We start from the raw sequence: 22,982 nt of genomic DNA, 5'->3' as shown, positions 1-22,982 counted from the left end.
GTTTAACACATTTTATATTTCGTGTTTCAGAATATATTAAAAGTATTTAAACACAAACAAATATTTAAATACATACAAACTTTTAACAATATTTTTAAAAATGTATCCCTCTTATTGTTCCTTAAATTTGCATATACCTAGAAAAAGGAATAATGAAGTAATTCGTGAAATCTTTAAGCGGAAAACCGTCTTTAGACATTCCCAACTTTCTAAGTAAACATTTTGTAAAGGAAAGATTATAATTTTAAAAATGTTTATCCTTATACTGATTCGTTAAATTGATAAACATAATTTCATTTATAACTGTAATAACAGTTAGTTTCCACGTTAATAAAAATAAGCAGAATAATTCAATTTGGACGTTACTAATTGTCCGTTACAAATTTGTATAGTTGCGAACTGTCGCCGTTACGAACTGTCGCTATTATAGGCCATTCCACGAATATACGACTGTTTTGGATTGTCGCGACAATGAATATTTTTGTCTGCATCATAAGAAGTGCGAAAGTAAATGGCTCTTATAATTATTCCAATAAACAACAATGTAATTTGCAATGAACTTTCGTTCTTCATATTTTGCACAGTAAAATATTCGTTGTCGGAATAATCCAAAACAGTCGTATATTCGTGGAATAGGGTATACGAATTGTCCGTTACCATTTGTCCGGTTACGAACTGTCGCGTTACGAGATATCATGGAACCGCGATACTGGAAACACATCATGAAAAATCTTCATTGGTGGATCATTTACGTAAAAAAGAGGAAGTGCTCTTTATGAGCAAGAATAAACTAAGAATAGTAACATTAATGCTGACCGGGCACGTAACAGTAAGAGAATTCCTGAATAAAATAGGTATCAACGGAGACCTTAACTTCAGATTCACAATAAGGAACAAAAAACTGTGAAACATGAGATTGCTAGGCACTGGACCGCAAAAGATAAAAACGATATGGAGAACCAAGAGGAGTCCCTGCTATATTTTAGGAAATAATAATAATAGTCTCCCGTTTTATACCACTGTGGCTTTGGGAGTATAGCAGGGTAGTCTGCTATGTCTAGGGCCTACGGTATACAAGGAAGGTAACAGGGCCAGTGCTACGCTTCAACCGCCTATTATTACCCCTGGTTTTACCCAAAGTACTCATTTTATTCAGGCTAAGTCGACCTGGGGCCTATAAACATTTTAAAAATGTCTAGTTGTTCTTGCCGGCGGTAGGATTTGAACTACGGACCACCGACACGCGAGCCAAGCACGCTACCACTTCGCTAGCGCCGGCGATCGATCCCCCTCTCAAACCAAGTTATATATAAAAATTATAAAAACATCCATTTATTCATTTATTTTTCATAGAAATTTAGCCAATCGGCCCCCCTCTTGACGATGCTTAATCCTGCTGGATCCGCCACTGCCACATATTGTTCAGTAAAAAGTTACACCATTTTGAGCGTCGCGTTTGGGGAGAAGTGGGGAAGAAGTAGGTAAATTAATAGTTTTTTACGATTTTCGTCAATATTTCTAAAACTATGCGGTTTAGCGTGAACAATGTTCTATACAAAAATGTTCTACATTAAATTCTAAACAAAAAGGTCCGATGCATAATCCTTCTAAAATGAACGGTTCTAAAGTTACGGAGGTAGTATAGTATAAAGTATAATTGGTCCAAAAAATGCCTAACCCTGTCATTCAAAATAAAAGTTTTCCTCCAACACCAAATTGTTCTAGGTGTATGGTCCAGATATTGTTCAGTAAAAAGTTACACCATTTTGAGCGTTGGGTTTTGGGGGGAGGGGAAGGGGAGAAGTCGGTAAATTAGTAGTTTTTTACAATTTTCATCAATATTTTTAAACTTAAGCGGTTTAGCGTGAACAATATTCTATACAAAAATGTTCTACATTAAATTTGAAACGAAAAATTTACTGTTGGAAAGATATTCTTGCGAGACATTGTCCATAGAAATTTCAGATTGGGTCTCTCCTTACCAGAGATTTATATGGCCTAGGCCCCACTTCTTGGTGAGGTTAACGTTCCTTCAAGGGCTTATCAGTAACATACCACCGGCCATTGAAATAGCAAATTATATTACATAATTACAAAACACAATCCTTTAACAAAAATTAGTTTTCTCAGTAATAATATTATAATTTGTCCAAACAATATAAAAAATATGGAAAATCTCTACGTTACACCGTCCGTAACTCCAAAACCTTTAATTTTAGAAAAATCATGCATCGGACCTTTTTCGTTTCAAATTAAGTGTAGAACATCTTTATAGGATATTGTTTACGCTAAACCGCTTAGGTTTAGAAATATTGACGAAAAACTTAAAAAAACTAATAATTTACCGACTTTTTTCCTCCCCCTCCCCCCAAACCCGACGCTCAAAACGGTATAACTTTTTACTGAACAAAATTTGGACCATATATGTATAACAATTTGGTCTTTTGGTCTGGAAAGCTTTTATTTTGGATGTTTGGGTTAGGCCTTTTTTTGACCATATTATATTATACTACCTTTTTAACTTTGGAACCGTTCGTTTTAGAAGGATTATCGTATAATCTTTTTTGTTTAAAATTTAATGTAGAACATTTTTGTATAGAACATGCTTCACGCTAAACCGCATAGTTTTAGAAATATTGACGAAAATCGTAAAAACCTGCTGATTTACCTACTTCTTCCCCACTCCCCCTCCCCAAACCCGACGCTTAAAATGGTGTAACTTTTTACTGAACAATGTGTCGACCATATATAGGGGAGTGCATATAGATTTTCACTTTGGAAAAAATCAAACAAGATAGAACTTTTTGTAATTTCATTAAGAAATGTTTAATATCAAAAAAAAAGAATGTGTGTGTACTTTGTACGCACGTAAGAAGTTATACTTCTATTATATGATTATATGATTATAAACGAAATTAATATACTTTTTATTTATATTTTATTTAAATATTAAATTAATTTATACTTACTACTTCTCAAACATTTTTATTAAAACAGTGCCAAAAATTAAAATAATAAAAAAATAAAACACACACAAACACATTAAAAATGCCACAAATGATTTCTGAACATTAATTGTCGGAAAAATTTTTAACTAAATACGTATTTTCTGAAAATAAAATTATATAATAAATATACTTACAATCATAAAATGTATAAAAAAAATAAAAAAATAAAAGTTTCTATTGGGATTCGAAGCAACTTACCACGCGGCTGGTATTTGCGTTTTCACTCGCATTAAAACTTGGCCACAGAGACAGCTTGTCATTACGTGCGAAGATCGTCTAACTAAACAGATTAACCTTTTGACATTTTTAACTTATGTAAATCAAATTATTTTGATTTTGAATTGAAATGATTTAGAATTGAAAAAATTATATAACAAATATACTTACAATCATAATATGCATAAAAAAATAAAACTTGCATCGGGAATTGAACCCTTGAATTTCGTGCCGCTTTGACTCGTAATCGAAGCGTAGACTCACTCGTCCAATCGCACATTATTTATCATGTGGAAAAATACGGTAACTGAACGTTTTACTGTTTGACAATTGTTTTGAAAATTATGTAGTTTAAATTTTGTGGAAGAAAATATAAAAATATAACAAAACAGTAAGAAAACAATATATTAGATGAAGATTGGTAGAACTTTTGTTGGTAATCAAATTAAGTATGTAAATCAAAGCATTACATACCTACTAGATAAATAAATCTACGCCAAAAAATCATAATTTAAAAATAAAAATCGAACCTAATTTGGGATTTCTCTCTAAAATCCGCATTCTTGAGAAAATAAATGTATGTATTTCAACCTAATCCAAATGTATAATTACAATATGATTATAATAAAAACTAGGTACTTACCAAATTAGAATGAGTTTTCCTTGTCCAAAATAGTCCAAAAGTCCAAAAATATAGGTATATGAAAACTATTTAAAAAGGCAGTATAACTATTAACTAACTTTTGTTTGTTGTTTCTTTTCACACAAATTTTAAAACGCAACAACCATAAATAATCTAACTACAGCTGTGTCACAGCCACCATAATGAATAATTTTTGACATGTCATTTGAACATCCAATCAGAACAAAGTTATAATGCGCATGCGCCCGGTCGCTAGGTTTTCCCATATAAAATTTCACCGTCATTACGCCCGTAAAGAAGTATAACTTCAAAAATCTACTCGAGAAGAGGGTGCTTCAGTTTTTATTAAACAAATGAACTACGAAATTAGATGTTTTTTTAAATAACTCCGAAAATATAAACTTTAGAAAAAAAATGACTTGACCATTGAAAAATTCAGAAAATTTTACAAAAAAACCTTTATAAAGAATTTTCTAAAATTAAATATGTATCTTCCATAATTTTTTATTTATAACGCTAAAGTCACCCTTCTCACAAACATTGGCGCACTGTAAACTAGCGTACGACGAAGTGCACGATTGAGTTATTTTAATGTAATTCTTAAAACTAATGGATCAAATAAAATTTTACAAATTGAACATGAAAGAAGAATAATTAAACTATCTTACGGTTATAATAAATAGAAATAAAATGTATGGGCATAAGTACGGCGTGGGCGGAAAGTGAGCCTTACACTATTTTTTTTTAAATGATTTTAAAATGTGTAACTAATAGATACAATTTTTCTTATAAAACTCTAAATTTTGTACAACTTACCTTTCAAGCCTCTTACTAAATGATGTTTCATTCAAAAAAGATCTCAAAAATTTAATTCAAATGATATGTCGTCTCAAAAAATGTAATTTTTGAAATCTTAGTTTTATAGAATTACCACCACTTTAAGACGGTATTACTCAAGTTTGAACAGATCTATTACAGTTTTATAAGTGCTTTTTAAAGCTTAGGATATAATCTTTAAAATTCACTAACTTATTTTACTTTAGAAATGAAATAAACTATTTCGTTTTGAGAAAATTAAGAAAGATAACAAAAATGTAATACAAAAGCCGAAAATTACCAGCTAAAACAATGTTTATACAAAGTGTTCAAAACTTTTTTCTGTAAAACTTACCTAAAATACATTTAATGATAAGCTTCAACAATAATAAATGTTCAGCAAAAGAGATTTGTTTAGCTCTTATACAGTATGTCAGCGTAACTTGGAACCTATTGATAACTTTTTTATTTTCAGTTTTACGAAAAAAGTTATTCTTCATAAAATACTCTGCATCGTATATAATCTAAGATGCAATCATCAAATATCAAATTTAATTAATTTTATAGCACCTTTACATTTTACAATATCGAAAATTGTTATTAAGAAAAGTTGTTTGGAATTAAAAAATTTGTTTTAGTGTTCAATTACATCCTTCTAATTAAAATATTGTGAATAATAAAGGCACTTAACTCTTAAAGAACATTTATATTTTTTACATACCTCGTATAAAATAAAAAAAAAATTGATATCTTATGGATGTGTCTTATATTTTAGACTAGGGAGAGCATTTTATGAAGAATAACTTTTTTTCGTAAAAGTGATAATAAAATAGTTATCATAATTGAAATAAAATGATGATGAGTATCCGTAATTTGAGAAAAAATTAGAATGACGTAATTGTATATTTAAACATAGTTTTTAATTTCAAACAACTTTTCATAATATCATTTTTTGATATTCTGGAATATAAAGGTACTTCACTCTTTAACGAAATTCATATTTTTGACATAACTCGTATAAAATTGATAAAATTTGATATCTGATGGTTGAGTTTTAGATTTTTGACTATCCAGAGTATTTTACTTTTTTTCGTAAAATTGATAATAAAAAAGTTTTCCATGTGGTTCCTAGCTACGCAGACATACTGTGTAAGAGCTTCTGTATAAGAATTTTCAAATTGCAATGCCATATTCGGATTCAACATAATCAAAAACAAAATAGAAACATATTTGATCAAAGTAAAATGATGAATTTAACGATATATTTAATAGTTATTTATGATATAAGTGTTAAAAGTACACGTTTAAGGCACTCATGTGAAAGTTTGCAGAATGAGCGATAGCGAGTTCTGCAATTCACATGAGTGCCTTAAAAATGTACTTTTTAACACGCATATCATACAATATTTTTTCTACAAACGTAATTACAGGACAATATCTACAAAAACTTTTACTTGAACTACTGGCATTCCATTTTTATATTTTTTTGACATTACATCAAAATTGCCTATACGGTCAATACGAATTGCAGTGCCATAAAATTTTTAAAGCACTAGTGCCTTAAAGTAGCATTTTTAACGCTCGTATGGAGTGCTAAAAATTGCATTTTTAACACGGTTGTAGAAAAAATTATGTATACAAAACAATTGTTATTGTTTAAACAATTAATAAACAATCAGCGGCCAAATCTGCCAGTAGAACTTTTTACTTTAACAAGTATATAAACTAACAAAAATGTTCTAGAAAAATATAAGCTTGTTTGGATTTTTCCGAAACAATGCATGTTTTCGTTCTAATTGCACTCCCCTAATAGAAGAATTTCGCGTCGGAGGATAAATTTGACTTTGTATGTCTGGGTTATGCCTTTTTTTGGATCAACTGTATCATACTAATAGTAAAACTCATTAGTTTTACTGCAACTTATTTTGAAATTATTAACAAAAAATGTCTTAACTTACCCACATATCTGTTACAAAAATAACGAAAAATTGAAGCATATTCAACAAGCTTTCACATGTGTACAGATATAATATGTAATGTAATATCGACGTAAATGTTACGAAAGAGATTGACAATATCAACAAAAAGAGTTCCCCAGCATATATGTTGAACCACGTAGCAATCTGGTGTAACATCGCAATGCTTTTCTTAAACATTTTAATTTCTTTAATATTTTTATCTCTATCATAATCTTTCTTGGTTAACAATTTTGGTACAAGCGTTGATAATATTATATACCTCCTGCACAAGAAATTACTCAGTTGTGACGTAAATATAGTGAATATTTTTATTTTAAGACGATGTAAAAACTGAAAAAGCGTAAATGCTATATAATTAAAAGTCATTTTAAAATGAGGTAAGCAATCTTGGAATGGGCAAAGTGCTAAAATAGAAAGGAATACTATTGTGGGTATGTTAGAATATACGTTAAATTTTGGTTTGTATATCTTTTCCAATAAATTCATGCGGTGAAACATCTCCGTTAAGCGTCTCCTTTGTTTTATACATCCAATAAAAGCGAATATATGCCAAGAAATCCGCAAAATATAAGATACTGCAAAGTACATGGGAAAAATAATGGGGAAGTCATAATTATATACCAAATCAATTTGATCCCAAAACGTTTTGTAAATTGCAACTATTATTACAATAAATACACATGGAATATATGTGTAAATAAACAGGGAACAACTTTTGACAGGAAATATGCCAAAATATGCTCCTACCCTAAAAAATAGTTTAAGAAAAACGGTATCGCTGGCCATTTTCAGTTGTAGGTACAACAGTCTGTTCTAGTCTGAAAAAATATATTTATTTTTAATGTAGAAAAAATAATGGATTTAATAATGATGTGTTTTATATCGTTTACTTGTTACAAATTACAGATCAATCGCAATATATATACTAAATTTACATTCAAGATGCAGTAGAAATAAACAAACCAAGATACGTTAAATGCTAATATAGGGGAGTGCAATTAGAACGAAAAGATACAATGTTTCGGAAAAAATCAAACAAGGTTATATTTTTCTAAAACTTTTTTTGTTAGTTTATAAATATGTTAAAGTAAAAAGTTCTACTCACAAATTTCGCCGCTAATTGTTTATTAATTGTTTAAACAATAACAACTCTTTTGTATAAATAATGTTAAAAATATGGGTGAATTCAACATTTTATTTTGATAAAAAATATTTTCATTTTAGTTTTGATTATTCTGAACCCGAATCTGACATTACAATTTGCAAATTCAAAATGGTGGATTCAAAATGGCGGATTTTTTCCTAAAAATCCTTAAAAAGTAGTTGTAAAATCCGAATTTTTTTATAAAACGTGTTTGTTTACATATATGTGATATTTTTGAGAGGTTGCTGAACCTGAATCAAATATTGATAATTTAAATTATAAAATGGCAGATCCAAAATGGCGGATAACTTAAAAAATAGTTGTAAAATCATAATTTCTTTACAAAATGTATTTATTTCTACATAATCTATTTATTTTTGAGAGCTTTAATAAACCTAACTTAAATGTTATGATCATAAACTATGAAATGGCGGATACAAAATGCGGATTTTCTAAAAAGAACATAAAAGAACATTTTTCTAAAATATTTATTGTCTTTATTTTTAACAGGTTGTTGAATATGAATTAAAGATTAAAAATTTAAATTTCAAAATGGCGAATCCAAAATGGCGGATATTTAAATGGAAAACAAGTAGAATCCAATCAAACAAATATGGAACTTTATTCTTAAAAAAAAAGATAAACAAATAATTTTCACAATAATAGTAAAAATTAAAATGTATTAGAAAGAATATCTAAAAAAAAACAAATTTTCGATTAGAAGGATATAATTACATATTGGAAGATAGTTTTTAATTCCAAACAACTTTTCTTTATAAAAATTTTGGATATTGTGAAATATAAAGGTACTTTACTCCTGAGTGAAATTCATATTTTTTGACATACCTCGTACAAAATTAACAAAATTTGATATTTGATGGTTGCATCTCATGTTATATACGATGCAGAGTATTTTATAAACAATAACTTTTTTTCATAAAACTGATATTAAAAAAGATATCAATAGGTTCCAAGTTAAGCAGACATACTGTATAGTGTATAAGAGCTAAAAAAAATTTTTTTTGTTGAACATTTATTATTGTTAAAGCTTATTATTAAATGTATTTTAGGTAAGTTTTACAGAAAAAAGTTTTGATCACTCTGTATATACATTTTTTCAGCTGGTAATTTTCCGTTTTTGTATTCCATTTTTGTTATCTTTCTTAGTTTTCTCAAAAAGAAACCGTTTATTTCATTTTTAAACTAAAATAATTTAGTGACTTTTAAAGATTACATCCCAAGTTTTAAAAAAATAGCAAAAAAATTGTATTAGATTTATTCAAACTTGAGTAATACCGTCTTAAAGTGGTGGGAATTCTGTAAAACTACGAAGTTTTCAAAAATTACATTTTTTGAGACATCGTATTATTTGAATTAAATGTTTGAGATTTATTTGAATGAAACATCGTTTAGTAAGAAGATTGAGAGGTAAGTTGTGCAAATTTGAGAGTTTTATAAGTAAAATTGTATTAGTTACACATTTTTAAATCATTTTTAAACAAAATTCATGTAAGGCTCACTTTCCGCCCACACCGTACATATGTCCATATATTTTATTTCTTTATATTACAACCATAAGATAGCTTGTTTCATCTTCTTTCATGTCCAATTTGTAAAATTTCTTTTGATCCATTAGTTAAAGAATTACATTAAAAAAACTCAACCGTGCAATTCTTCCAACGCTAGTTTACAGTGCGCCAATGTGTGTGAAAAGGGTGACTTTGGCGTTATAAATAAAAAATTACAGAAGCTAGAGATTTAAGTTTAGAAAAATCTTTATATAAGGTTTTTTTTGTAAAATTTTCTGAATTTGTCAATGGTTGTCAGTTTTTTTTCTAAAAATTATATTTTCGGAGTTATTTAAAAAAACATCTAACTTCGCTGTTCATTTGTTTAATAAAAAATGAAGCACCCACTTCTCGAGTAGAACTTTTTGATATGTTGTTTATTAAACATTTCTTAATGAAATTACAAAAAGTTTTATCTTGTTTGATTTTTTCCGAAGTGAAAATCTAAATGCACTCCCCTAATAGGATCACTTCCAAATCAAAATATAACGTAATTATGGTTTAAAATAATACTCTCGATTCGTTTATACGAATTCATTTATACAAGTTACAGATCGAATTTATATTATCAACTAACTCTATTTACAAAATTTATCCGTATTTATAGCCCAGTCGTTATTCTGGAACAATCGACGCTCATCTCTAGTTATTGTCCACACATTCGGAGAATTTCTCGTCTTCCGTCCCGCTACATCGCGTCTTATCTAGAAAGATCGACGTGGACTATGTATGTGGAGATGGGATTTGTTATACGAGGGTGGGTCATTAATTATTTTGTTACACTGCTCCCCTCTTAAGATCTAAGCGTCCCGATCAGCAACTCTAGATGTCTTTCCGAATACCGAACAATCAACGCACTTTAATTATTTCCGACGAACAAAGTTCAAAAGTCTTTTAAAATTTAATTTATTTACACTCCCACACCGGACATCAATATAACGTAATTACGGTTTAAAATAATACTCTCGGTTCGTTTATACGAATTTATTTATACAAGTTGCAGATCGAATTTATATTATCAACTGACTCTATTTACAAAATTTATCCGTATTTATAGCCCAGTCGTTATTCTGGAACAATCGACGCTCATCTCTACTTATTGTCAACACATTCGGAGAATTTCTCGTCTTCCGTCCCGGTACATCGCGTCTTATCTAGAAAGATCGACGTGGAATGTGTATGTGGAGATGGGATCTGTTATACGAGAGTCGGTCATTAATTATTTTGTTACAATAATTTACAATGTATAAACTTTGGAAATCATGATTTGGGATTTGCAATGAATATACCTTGCAAATTATGATTCGGAAGTGCTCCTAGTAGCATTTAACGTGTCTTGGTTTGTTTATTTCTACTGCATCTTGATTGTAAATTTAGTATAGTCATTCTAGTAAATGCTAAAGTTTTTACCGTTCTTAGATTAGGTCTAACTGTATAGAGGTCGTTATTAACATTTCATATTTAAAAAACGTTGTCAAAGTTTTTTGTTATGTATTGAATAATGACAATTATTCTGACACACATTTCCAAGAAAATAGTTGTCCAGAAAACCAAAATTAAAATCTACAAAATAGTATTCACACCATCTCAACATAAGAATGTTAAACCGTGACGTTGATGAAGGAAATGAAGGAAAATTAACCTCTCAACTCGATCAACGATTTCGTTTCAACTTGATTCTGCTCGCAAAGGCCAACTTCACCACTTTACACTGACTTCTCACTTTTCAAAACTGGACTGCTGTCTTCAAATATTCATTTCACAGTGCCTATTTTTTCTCTCCTCAAATCAGACTCAATACTCTTATCCCTTCCATCCATCATTTTCCACCAATCATAAAACATCCTTTCTACCCACTACCCCTATTATCATTTCTTAAGAACCAATTTAATTTGTATACAACTTTCCAATTTGTTAAATTCTCGGAGACATCAAATTACTTTCGTTGTTTCAAAATGCTAAACAAAAAGTCTTACATTCTAAACTCAATAAATTTGTTTACCGCTTAACCTTCTTCGAATTTTTTATAAAATGTCTTATTGTCCATTGCAAAGCGAAATAAAACTGTATTGTCTAATCTGACCGCACCATTGTTTAAATCCGTCCAAAAACCCATTAAGAAAACCACCTTCTTAACGATTTCACTTTCTGCGAAAACATTGATTACTAGTGATTACTAACTAAATTATCCTATTACAATTTTTGGTCATATACAGGGCGATGAAAATCTATAATTTCGTGGTCTCTGATATAAATTTATTTTCTAAATTTTTCCAAAAAAAATTATACAACAATACATGGATCGACTATTAAAAAAGCTCTTAAGAGAAAGAACAAATGACGCTAGAACCGGAAACATCAGAACTTACCACAAATTAAGATGTTAATGTAAGTACACAGGAAGTTCGAAAAACACTTGAAAAGCTGAAGAACAGAAAAGTTGCAGGTAAGGACGGAATTCCAAACGAATTACTGAAATACTGTGGAGCAGCAATGACAGAACAATTAACAACATTAATTAACGAAATCATAAAATACAATAAAATACCGCAAGAATGGAGAACGAGCCAACTAATCCTACTATTCAAAGAAGGAGTTAAAAAGCAGCCAGAATACTACAGAGGTATCAACTTGTTAAATTCTGCCCTAAAACTTACAACTAAAATTCTATCAAGAACTAATGGATCAGAAGATAAGTTTAGCAGATGAACAACAGGGTTTTCGTACGGGAAATCGGGAGCAGATGCAATAGTCGTCATAAAGCAAATAACTGAGAAATCGCTAGAGTATAATACACTAGCATTTTTATGTCTGATTGACTTAAAGATAGCATTTGACAGAGTAGGACTTAAAGATGTAATCCATCTTCTGTATAATAGAGAAGTCCCCCTAGATATTATACAAACAATTGAAAACATTTTCCAAAAACAACAAAATGGAAGTCAGAATAGATGGACAACTTACAGAACCTATAGTCATAGGCAGCGGAATAAGACAGGGACGGAATGGGACGTTTCATCGCCGCCGGTTCATCGCCGCCGTTTCGATGCCGCCGGTTCATCGCCAGTCCATTTCATCACCGACCGTTTCATCGCCGGCCGTTTCATCGCCAGTTATTCAGTTGATCTTGTATTATGGGAGATGACACGATACGACGTTAAATTCAGTTCAAAACTTATGACAAATAAATAGATAAAAAATATTATTATATTAATTTACTGTTCTATTTCTACTTTCCCTAAATTTGATACTAAATAGTATTAAATTTGTAGTGTTAAATTATATTTTATATTATAAAAGTTTAAAAGTCTATTAAAATATTAAGTATGGCAACGGGAATGGTCATATCTCTCATTTCCTAGAATTCCGAATTAATATTAAAAATAAATAATAAATGTAACTGTCGAAAATTGGTCGAAAATTAGGAAATATATCAGTTAGCGATTAACTAACTGGCGATGAACCGGCGGCATCGAAACGGCCGGCGATGAATCGGCTGGCGATGAACTGGCGGCATCGAAACGGCGGCGATGAAACGTCCTAGACCCGACAGGGAGACTCATTGAGTCCTATGCTCTTCAATAACGTTCAGTGTATAAACGAATGGACACTAAATAGAAAAAAAGAATGGAATAACCACATAAGCAGAATGGCGAAGACACGTGAGGTCAAAATAGTAAGAGATAAATCACCAATCGGTAGAAGAAGTATCGGCCGACCGCGCAGATGGAGTGACAACCTTCCATAGAGGTATCAATCCACCAATGAACAAGCAGAATTGCTTATAAAGAGAAAGAAGAAGAAGACGAAGAAGAAGAAGAAAAAGTTGTAAGATACTTGTATTATTCAAAGTCCCGAAAGGGTCTTTTTGGCTTATTTTCTTGTAGACCAGTAAGGATCTGTAAAAAAACGTCTATTTTTGGATGTGAAAGGTGGCATTCGGATTTTTGCAGATAAAGTTAGGTGACACCTTCAGTAATAATAATTGACTTATGCTCCTTCTCAAATATGCCCGGAACATTAATAAAAAAATTAAAATATTTAAAAATTTCGAAAAACGTCGATTTTTTTCTGCTTTCTTTGCTTATAACTTTAAAACGATTCGTTTTGGAACAAAGTCGTATAGAAATAAAATAAATATAATTGAATTTTGTATGATATACGACTGGTCAAAAATGTCTTAACGTATTACCTTTTCTGCAATATAGCAATAAATAAGGGGGCAAAATACGCCTGTTGTTATTCAATGTTTTCAACCACTTTGGTGGCACTTAGAACCTTAGTAATTCGCTTAGAAAATTCTTTGTAACATACTTAAACCGTGTACCAAAATTCATTAAAATCGACCTAATAGATTTTGCATAATAAATTTGCAATCTAAATGTTTTTAAAAAAGTTCAAATTTTTTAAAATCTATCTAAACAAAAAGTAGACCATTTAGAAGTTGTCTAATTTTTACATATAAAGAGGTGCTCTACCTATCTAATACACTTTACAGAATTAAAATCGGATTATTTAAGGGGCCTCAGCAATGTTTTAAACTTATAAACAATTTTTTGGCTTATAAACAAATAGCTTTGTTTAATAATAAAAAATTAATTTTTAGCAATGCAAATAATTAAAACCGGTATAATTTGACTTAAACTTTCAAATGCTGTCAGCAGAATTGCTATTTTATTTTTTAATCAAAATTTATTCGCGTTCAAAATTTGCAATTTTTCGAATTTTTGAAAGTTCCACTGCGTTTATCTCGAAAACTATGCATCTTACGAAAAAACTTGTAAAAACATTTTTTGCTTAGAATTACCCAAGAAATACAAAAAAATGTTTTATTTTGCGAAAAATCGATGTTATGTAATTCCTCAAGTTCTTTGTTTATAACAATCTTATCGATATCCGGATCAACTTTTAGCCAAAAAAATCGTGTTCTACGGGTCAAAAAATACATAAAAATATTGGGTAAGTCCATCTAAATAAAGGAGCCCGTAGCATCCCGTCCTGGCCACAGGACTAATTTGTTTATAAGCCAAAAAATTGTTTATAACTTTAAAACATTGCTGAGGCTGCTTAAACAATCCGATATCAATTCTGTGAAGTGCATTAGATAGGTGGAGTGCTTCTTTATATGTAAAAAAATTGACAAATCTTTCTATGTTCTAGTTTTTGTTGTGCAAAATTTTAAAAAATTTTAATTTAAAAAAAAAAATTTAGATTGCAAAGTTATTATTCAAAATCTAGTACCTAAGTCAATTTTAATGAAATGTGGTGTACAATTTTAGTACATTACAAAAATTTTTTAAGCGAATTAGGAACGTTCCAAGTGTAACCTAAGTGATGGAAAATCATTGAGTAAGGACAGGCTTGTTTTGCCCCCTTATTTTATATTTATTGCTATTTTGCAGCAAGGGTGATAAATTAAGACATTTTGAACCAATCTCATCTGATAGAAAATTTAATTATCTTTGTTTTATTCCCATACGACTTTGTTCCAAAATGAATTGTTTTAAAGTTATAAGCAAAAAAATAGAAAAAAAAAACGAAATTTTTTGAAATTTTTAAATATTTTATTTTTTTTATTAATGTTCCGGGCATATTTGAGAAGGAGCATAAATCAATTATTATTAACGAAGTTATCACCTAACTTTATTCGCAAAAATCTGAATGCCACCTCTCACATCCACCTAAAAACAGATCCTTACTGGTCTATTGGAGTAGTAGGTTCTGTAGGTTCCTATTCCTGATTGATCACTTACTGCTCATAGACAGTGAATAGGTCATAAAAGAGTGGTTTTATTTTATTTAATGCTTTAATTAGAATCAGAAACAGAAAATTTTTTGTACATTTTTACTACACAGATAAAATACTGGCAACATAACAACAATAATAGCCAGATACATAAAAAAGAAAGGAATAACACCAGCTTTCAGAACTAACAACAACTTAAGCAAATATATTAAGAACAATAAGTGGTTTTTACAAACTAACTTGTGGTGACTGTCCGAAAACTTACATCGGTCAAACTGGCAGAACCTTTGACAAACGGATAGCAGAACACAAAAGGGCTTTCAACAATAGAAAAACAGACACTTCTACATACGCACTTCACCTTCTAGATCATAATCATTATTTTAATGAAGAGTTTCAAATTCTAGAAAGATACAACTTTTTACGACTCATAATGGAAGGGAAAGTGGAAGGAAGAAGAGGTTTAGGAAGAAGAAAATGCTCCTGGCTGAAGAACGTGAGAGACTCAACAGGCATGGATACACATTCGATACTAAGAACCGCTCAAGATAGAGAACAATTTGCTGTAGTTATAGCCAACCTTCAGTAATGGAGAAGGCACCTTAAGAAGAAGATAGAAAATATATAATTCAAAATGTGAGCAAACAGCAGTTATTTGTAAAATTATTAATATTGCTAAAATGTATTATAGTATAAATAATTAGTATTGTAGTTAATTGTTAAAATTAAATAGGTACCATTTGTTTCATTCGGAGGGAAAAGTACAGATGACAACAAAATCTAAAAAAAGCCGAGTTGAAAAGACATTATAAGTAAAAGAACAAGCAAAATAATATGAACTGTACTAAAAATAGGCTACGGTATTGAAAAATAAAAATATTAATGCCTGGTTGCACCAAAAAATCTTAAGCTCCAGCTTAATCCAGCTCAGCTTATAGATAGGGCCGATTTAAGTGTCACATACGTTGCACCGTAATTTTCAATTCTTATCAATGCAATCCACATGACAATACATTATGGCAAGCTGAAAATTGATCTAAGACTCAATGGTGCAACGCATATGTTTCGTTAATGCACGCCTTAAACTTAAGATCTGTTGGTGCACCAGGTATAAGAATACAGCAAATAAACTTCTAGATCGTTCAATTCATTATTAATTATTCTCTTATAATAAATATATCATATCTAAACTCTAACTCACTTTTCTAGCTTTTTTTGGCTGCAAAATCTTTAATCAAATTTTTAAAGTCTAAGGGCCGGTTGTTCGAACGCTAATCAACAATGATCATTATCAAATAATTAATTACTGTCAATGTCAACTTTGTTTGGGTTGTCAAAACATAATTAATTACAATTCTGAGACTATAATCAATTAATATAACAATAATTATTAACATAATTAATAATAAATCTCATAATTGTAATTAATTATGTTTTCAGCAACCCAAACAAAGTTGACATTGACAGTTTTGGTGACAGTAATTAAATATTTAATAATGATCATTGTTGATTAGCGTTCGAACAACCGGCCCTTAGGGCCGGTTGTTCGAACGCCAATCAAGAAGTTGATTATAATTAAGTCCCCTTAACAACCATCAAATAACAAAATCCGTTGATTGTAATCAATTATGTTAATTATCATTTTGATAATTAACATAATTGATTGACTAATTAATTATTAATTAACATAACAATTATTAACATAATTGATTAATTAATCAATTAATCTCATAATTGTAATCAATTATGTTTTCAGCAACCCAATAAAAGTTGACATTGACAGTTATATAAATATTTGATAATGATCAGTTGATTCCATTTTTGATTAGCGTTCGAACAACCGGCCCTAAGGCTTGAAAAATCTCAGCATTTGGAACAAAACTGGCTGAACTAGACAATCTAGAATCTTCGTCAGAAGTCGAGTTACTCAAGTAGTTTTTGATTCTTTTCAACACGCTGAATGATCGTTCTCCAGATGCACTAGATATCATCATGCATAGTAGAATGCGCAAAGCCGTGTCCTTATTCGGAAATAATGTTAACAATGGTAACTGTTAATAATGTTAACTTATATTATGTTAATAATGTTAACTGTTTTTCATGAATGATTTTCAGATACTTCAAAAGTGTATTTCTCGGAGACTTGGTAATCTTGTTATGATGTTCTCTTTTTTCATCAAATATATCTTCAACAAAGACTTTGAACTGTACACACTCTTCTCCAAAGTCGCCATCTATGTCGATTAGATACTTTTTAGTCAAAATAGAAACGTTTACCCCGATTTCTTCATTGGAAATTGATGATAAGTTGTTTTAAATCCATATTCTTCATTAAGACTGAAATAAACTTTGGACCTTTCATTCAATTCTGAATAAAGCGTGTCAATTACAACATTGAATCTTTAAGATTTCTTGGCCATTAAAGTGGGGTTCAATGGATTTATCTTCTTTGTCTTAGCCAGGGAGAACTTTTCTTTTCAGGCTTCTTTTTATTTCAAGAATATAGGTTTCATTTTTAGTCATTTCTGTTCCTCTTTTTTCATAGGAATCAAAGTTGTCTCTCAGACTCAATGCATACTCCTTTAGAGATTTGTATGTTGCACGTCACATTCAAGTCTGTAGCAGTTAATGTTTTGCTACTCTTGTCAAAACGTTTAGTCCATTCTTTCACGGTTATTGCTCTAAATTTTAAAGAACTGCTTGGATTGACATTAAACTTGGCATACGTATAGCTTACATGTCATAGAAAAAAAAGTGATATTGTGCCGATGTGTGCTTTTGCCCTGGGGGTGACTTTCACCCTCACCCTCTTGGGGGTGAAAAAATATATGTCCAAAATAAGTCCGGAAATGGGTAAACTGACTAATTTTAAGTAACTTTCGTTCTATAGAGCTTTTTCGCCAAGTCAACACTTTTCGAGTTATTTGCGAGTGAATATGTTCATTTTTCAACAAAATAACCACATTTTTAGACGGTTTTTCGCAAATAACTCAAAACGTAAGCATTTTGTCGAAAAAAACGTTCTTAGCAAAAATATAGCCTATAAAAAAGTAAAAAAAATGTTGTAAGCGTTAGGTCTCTGGATCTCGTAGAACCAGAGTTATAGCCAATGAAAAATAGATTCATATTCACCAAATTTCAAATAGAATATTTCGACGTGAAATATCCAAAAAGTTAAGCACTTTTTGGGGAAAACCCATTATAACTTTTTTAATGTGTTTAAAAAAAGATTTATTTCTGTTTTTACAAAAAGTTTCTAGCATTAAATTTAAGCAAGTTACGCTCAAAATAAAGTTGGTCCCTTTTGTTTTTGCAAAAAAAAATCGGGAAGACCACCCCCTAATTAGCAACTTAAATGAAATTAATCGTTACCGCTCCACAAATTATTTTACTTATGTTGTGTTTATATGATCCGTAAGTTTTATCGATTCAAAGTGCTTATTTTTTAAAAAATTTGGTTTCAAAGTAAAATTTTTAAAAATTTAAATTTTGAAAAATATGCTTTTTTTCAAAATAACTTAAAAATTGTTAGAGGTACCAAAAATCTCGAAAAACAAAAAAAAGTCAGATTTGCTTTTCTGAATACCATGTATTTTTTTGTTTTTCTGTTAGACAAAAATTGATTAAGATTTGGTGTTTCTAAATTTGCATACATTCGTGATCAGTGACTCGTTCAACCCCTTTTAACTACAGCCCTTTCAATAATAAGGACTTTGAACCGATGAAACTTACAGAATATATAAACAATATATACACGAGTCAAGAAACTTGTGAAGTCGTAACGATTAAGTTTATTTAAGATACTAATTAGGGGGTGATTTTCTCGATTTTTTATCAAAACCAAAAGGTACTAACTTTATTTTGAGCGTAACTTGTTTAATTTTGATGCTAGAATTTTTTTTTACAAAACAAAAATGAAGCTTTTTTTAAATACTTTAAATAAGTTGTAATGAGTTTTCCCCGAAATGTGCTTCATTTTTGTTTATTTCACGTTAAATTATTCCATTTTGGAATTTGACGAATATGAACCTATTTTTCATTAGGTATAACTCTGCTTCTACTAGGTGTAGAGACGTGATATGTACACCATTTCTTAAAAATTTTTACAGGCTATATTTTGCTACGAATGTTTTTTCGACAAAATACTTAATATCTGAGTTATTTGCGAAAAACCGTCTAAAAGCGTGGTTATTTTGTTGAAAAAATGAACATATTCACTGCCAAATAACTCGAAAAGTATTGACTTGGTGAAAAAACTCTATAGAACAAAAGTTACTTAAAATTAGTCAGGTTATCCATTTCCTGACTTTCTTTGGACGAATATTTTTCATCCCCAAGAGGGGGTGAAAACGACCCCCAGGGCAGAACCACATATCGGCACAATATCACTTTTTTTTGTTTGACTTGTTAGCTATGTGTATGCCAAATTTATGTCAATCTAAGCGGTTCTTTAAAATTTAGAGATTTTGCAATATTTTACCGTTAATGAACGGACTAGTTGTAAAATACCGTACCACGTGTTTAGTAGAATAGCCAGCCATTCTCTTATTTGAAAAATTGTTTACTGATTTCAATTCAATTAGTAAAATTTTTTACCAAAAAAGTTTTTTTTTACAAAATACTGCGGCCCCCTTTTGCTTGCGGCCCTAGGCCGCGGCCTAGTCGGCCTAGTGGTAAATCCGGCACTGGTTTACAGTGTTTTATTGTTAGATAAAATGAACTTCCATCAAGTAACGGTCGAATCCATCAATTAGATAAAATACTACTACAGAAGCTCCTGAAAGCCTACACCCTTGATGATTATTGATGTATTGAAAAACAAAAATGTCTTAACTTACCCACATCTCTGTTATAAAAATAACGTAAAATTGAAGCATATTCGACAAGCTTTCAAATGTGTAGGTATATAATGTATAATGAAATATAGATGTAAAGGACACGAACGACATTGCAAATAGTAATAAAAACGGTATTCCAGCATATCTGTCAAAAGACATAGCAATTTGGTATAACATCGAAATGCTCTTCTTAAACTTTTTAATTTGTTTAGTATATTTATGTATATCACAATCTTTCTTCAATAACAACGTCGGTACAACCGTTGCTAGTATTACATATCTCCTGCATAAGAAATTACTCAGTTGTGACGTAAATATAGTGATTATTGTGACTTTGAGACTATGCCAGAATTGAAAAAGCGTAAAGCCTATAAATTGGAACGTAACAGTACAATGTTGGACACAATCTTGGAATGGGCTAAATGCTATAGCCATGAGAAATACTAATTTAGGAATATTGGAATAAGCGTTAAATTGTGGTTGGTACAATGTGTCTATTAAACGAATGCGGTTAAACATTTCCATCAAGGCTTTCTTTTGTTTTATACAGTTTATAAAAGCGACTAGATGCCAAAGAATTCTCAAAGTACCAACTACTGCAAAGTATATTGGAAAAACAGAGGGGACATGATATTTATCTACAAGAATAACTTGCTTTAAATAAACTGTGTAATTTATAGCAATCGCTATAATAATTATACATGGAATGTGTGCGTAAATAAAGAGGGACCCTTTTTTGGTGGGAAACATGCCAAAATATGCTCCAATCTTGAAAAATAATTTAAGAAAAATGGTATCGCTGGTCATTTTGAATGGTTAGAACATTGAATATCTGCAGTTAGAACAGTTAGAATAGAACTAGTATTATTTGTTGTTTAGAGCGTATATTTGTTGTAATAGAAAAGATATGGTCCGAGAGCTGTTAGACATTTTTGAGTAGGTATTTTAGGCAACCTGAAAATTTTTCAGGTTACTCTTCTATGATAGCCTAATACAAAAATTCCGGTCTGGCTGTAGGGTAGCTGTTATTTTTCCCAAAAATCCCCCCGAAAGTTAAAAAAAGGGTAAATATTTTTATTACAAAAAATATCATTGACGTGAGTTTAAAGTAAATTTAAATATTCAAATATAAAAAAAAAAATAAACAAGCCTGGCGATTTGCGAGAGATTTTAACTCTGCAAGATGCTTGCATGGGTGCCTCAGGGTTATTTTCAGGGGGTGCATCTGAACTTCAGAAGATTGCATTGAATCTGTACATACTATTAACCAGTATAAAATACAACTATACATACATAGCTATGTACTTTCTTTCCGGACAGGGGGCTGCAATTGTTATTTGACAGGGTATTTTTTAATATTAAAAATAAATATTCTAAAAAAGACAGGTTTTTTTTGGTGAAACTATAGGTAAGCAGCAGTGTGAGAAAAAGCGTATACCGATAGATGATTGCATCTTCTATCGCAGCGAGTCCGCTCGCTCGATCAAAATCACGTGACCTGGCGATACCATAGATCCAAAGCAAACTTTGGAAGAATTTGTGTGCGATATTTAAGGTAAAAAAATTATCAAACATCAACACAGCACGATTTCAAACATTCTGCCGAGATTATAAGTCTAATAAGAAAAATGAGCCTTTAAAAAATATTGAAAAAGTGTGATCCATCTACTTTGCCTCCGTGCAAAACCGAATTGAGACAACATTTGCTAAGAACTCAGTATATCACAAGCATTTGGCGAAACGCATATTTGCAAGTCCCCAGCTGTTTAACTTCTTCTTCTTGCAGTACCGTCTTCTATCGGAGGTTGGCTACCATCACAGCAATCTTAACTTTGTTGGCTGCAGCTCTGAACAACTGTATTGAACTGCACCCATACCACTCCCTTAAATTTCGCAACCAGGAAATCCTCCTACGTCCCACATTTCTCTTTCCCGAGATTTTTCCTTGGATTATGGGTCTTAGCAGAGAGTACTTTTCTCCTCTCATTATGTGGCCTAGATACTCCAGTTTTTTCGTTTGTATGGTTTTTATGACTTCGCTTTCCTTCCCCATCTTCAGCAAAACATCTTGATTTGTTACTCTTTCTGTCCATGGTATTTTCCACATTCTCCTGTAACACCACATCTCGAATGTCTCAACGTTTTTGATGTTTATCTTTTTCAGTGTCCAAGCTTCCATGCCGTACAGCAGAACGGAGAAAACATAGCACCTTAACATTCTCGTTCTTAAGTTTATATTTATGTCCCGGCTGCATAGGAACTTTTTCATTTTGACAAACGATTGTCTCGCTATCTCAATTCGCCTCTTGATTTCTCTTGTCTGGTCATTAGTATCAGTGAAGTAAACCCCTAAATATTTGTAGGACGTAACTCTTTCAACTGGCTGATTATTTATGGTTAAATTCACATTGGTGTATAGCTTCTTTGTTACAATCATGAATTTAGTCTTTTTGATGTTCAGTTTTATACCAAACTTATTGGTATGAGTGTTTATGTTTTCCATCAAATACTGTAAATTTGCTAGGTTATCTGTTACTATTAGCGTGTCATCAGCGTATCGTATATTGTTAATTAACCCTCCGTTAATGTTCATACCAATGTTGTTTAACACCTAACGGAAATGGATGGATACTAAATATGGATACATTGTATTTTAATTGGTTTGAGGGAGATTGTTTGCCGCAATCAGTTTATGATGCTGTAGTTCATCAGCGAACCAAAGAGAATTTCAGAAATATTGCTCAAGGTAAGCTCACATGTTTTTTTTATTACTGAAATCTTTTTTAGTTAATTTAATCTTTTGGTTCTTCATGTGCCTTATCCTTTCAGGACCATGGCGATCATCACGGCCCATTTTATTCTGTCTGCAGCGATTCTGAAGAGTTTTATTGTTGTTTTTACACTCTACTACTTTAAATTTTTTAACCAGGATATGCATCGTCTTCACGGTTCTCTTTTTTCTTGCACTTTTCCTTATGTTACCAATAACATCACGTGTTTTATTTCTTAGTTTTATTTCATAGT

The sequence above is a fragment of the Diabrotica virgifera genome, chromosome 1, assembly GCF_917563875.1.
Source record: "Diabrotica virgifera virgifera chromosome 1, PGI_DIABVI_V3a".
NCBI classification, from domain to species: Eukaryota; Metazoa; Arthropoda; class Insecta; order Coleoptera; family Chrysomelidae; genus Diabrotica; species Diabrotica virgifera.
This window is presented reverse-complemented; position numbering follows the sequence as displayed.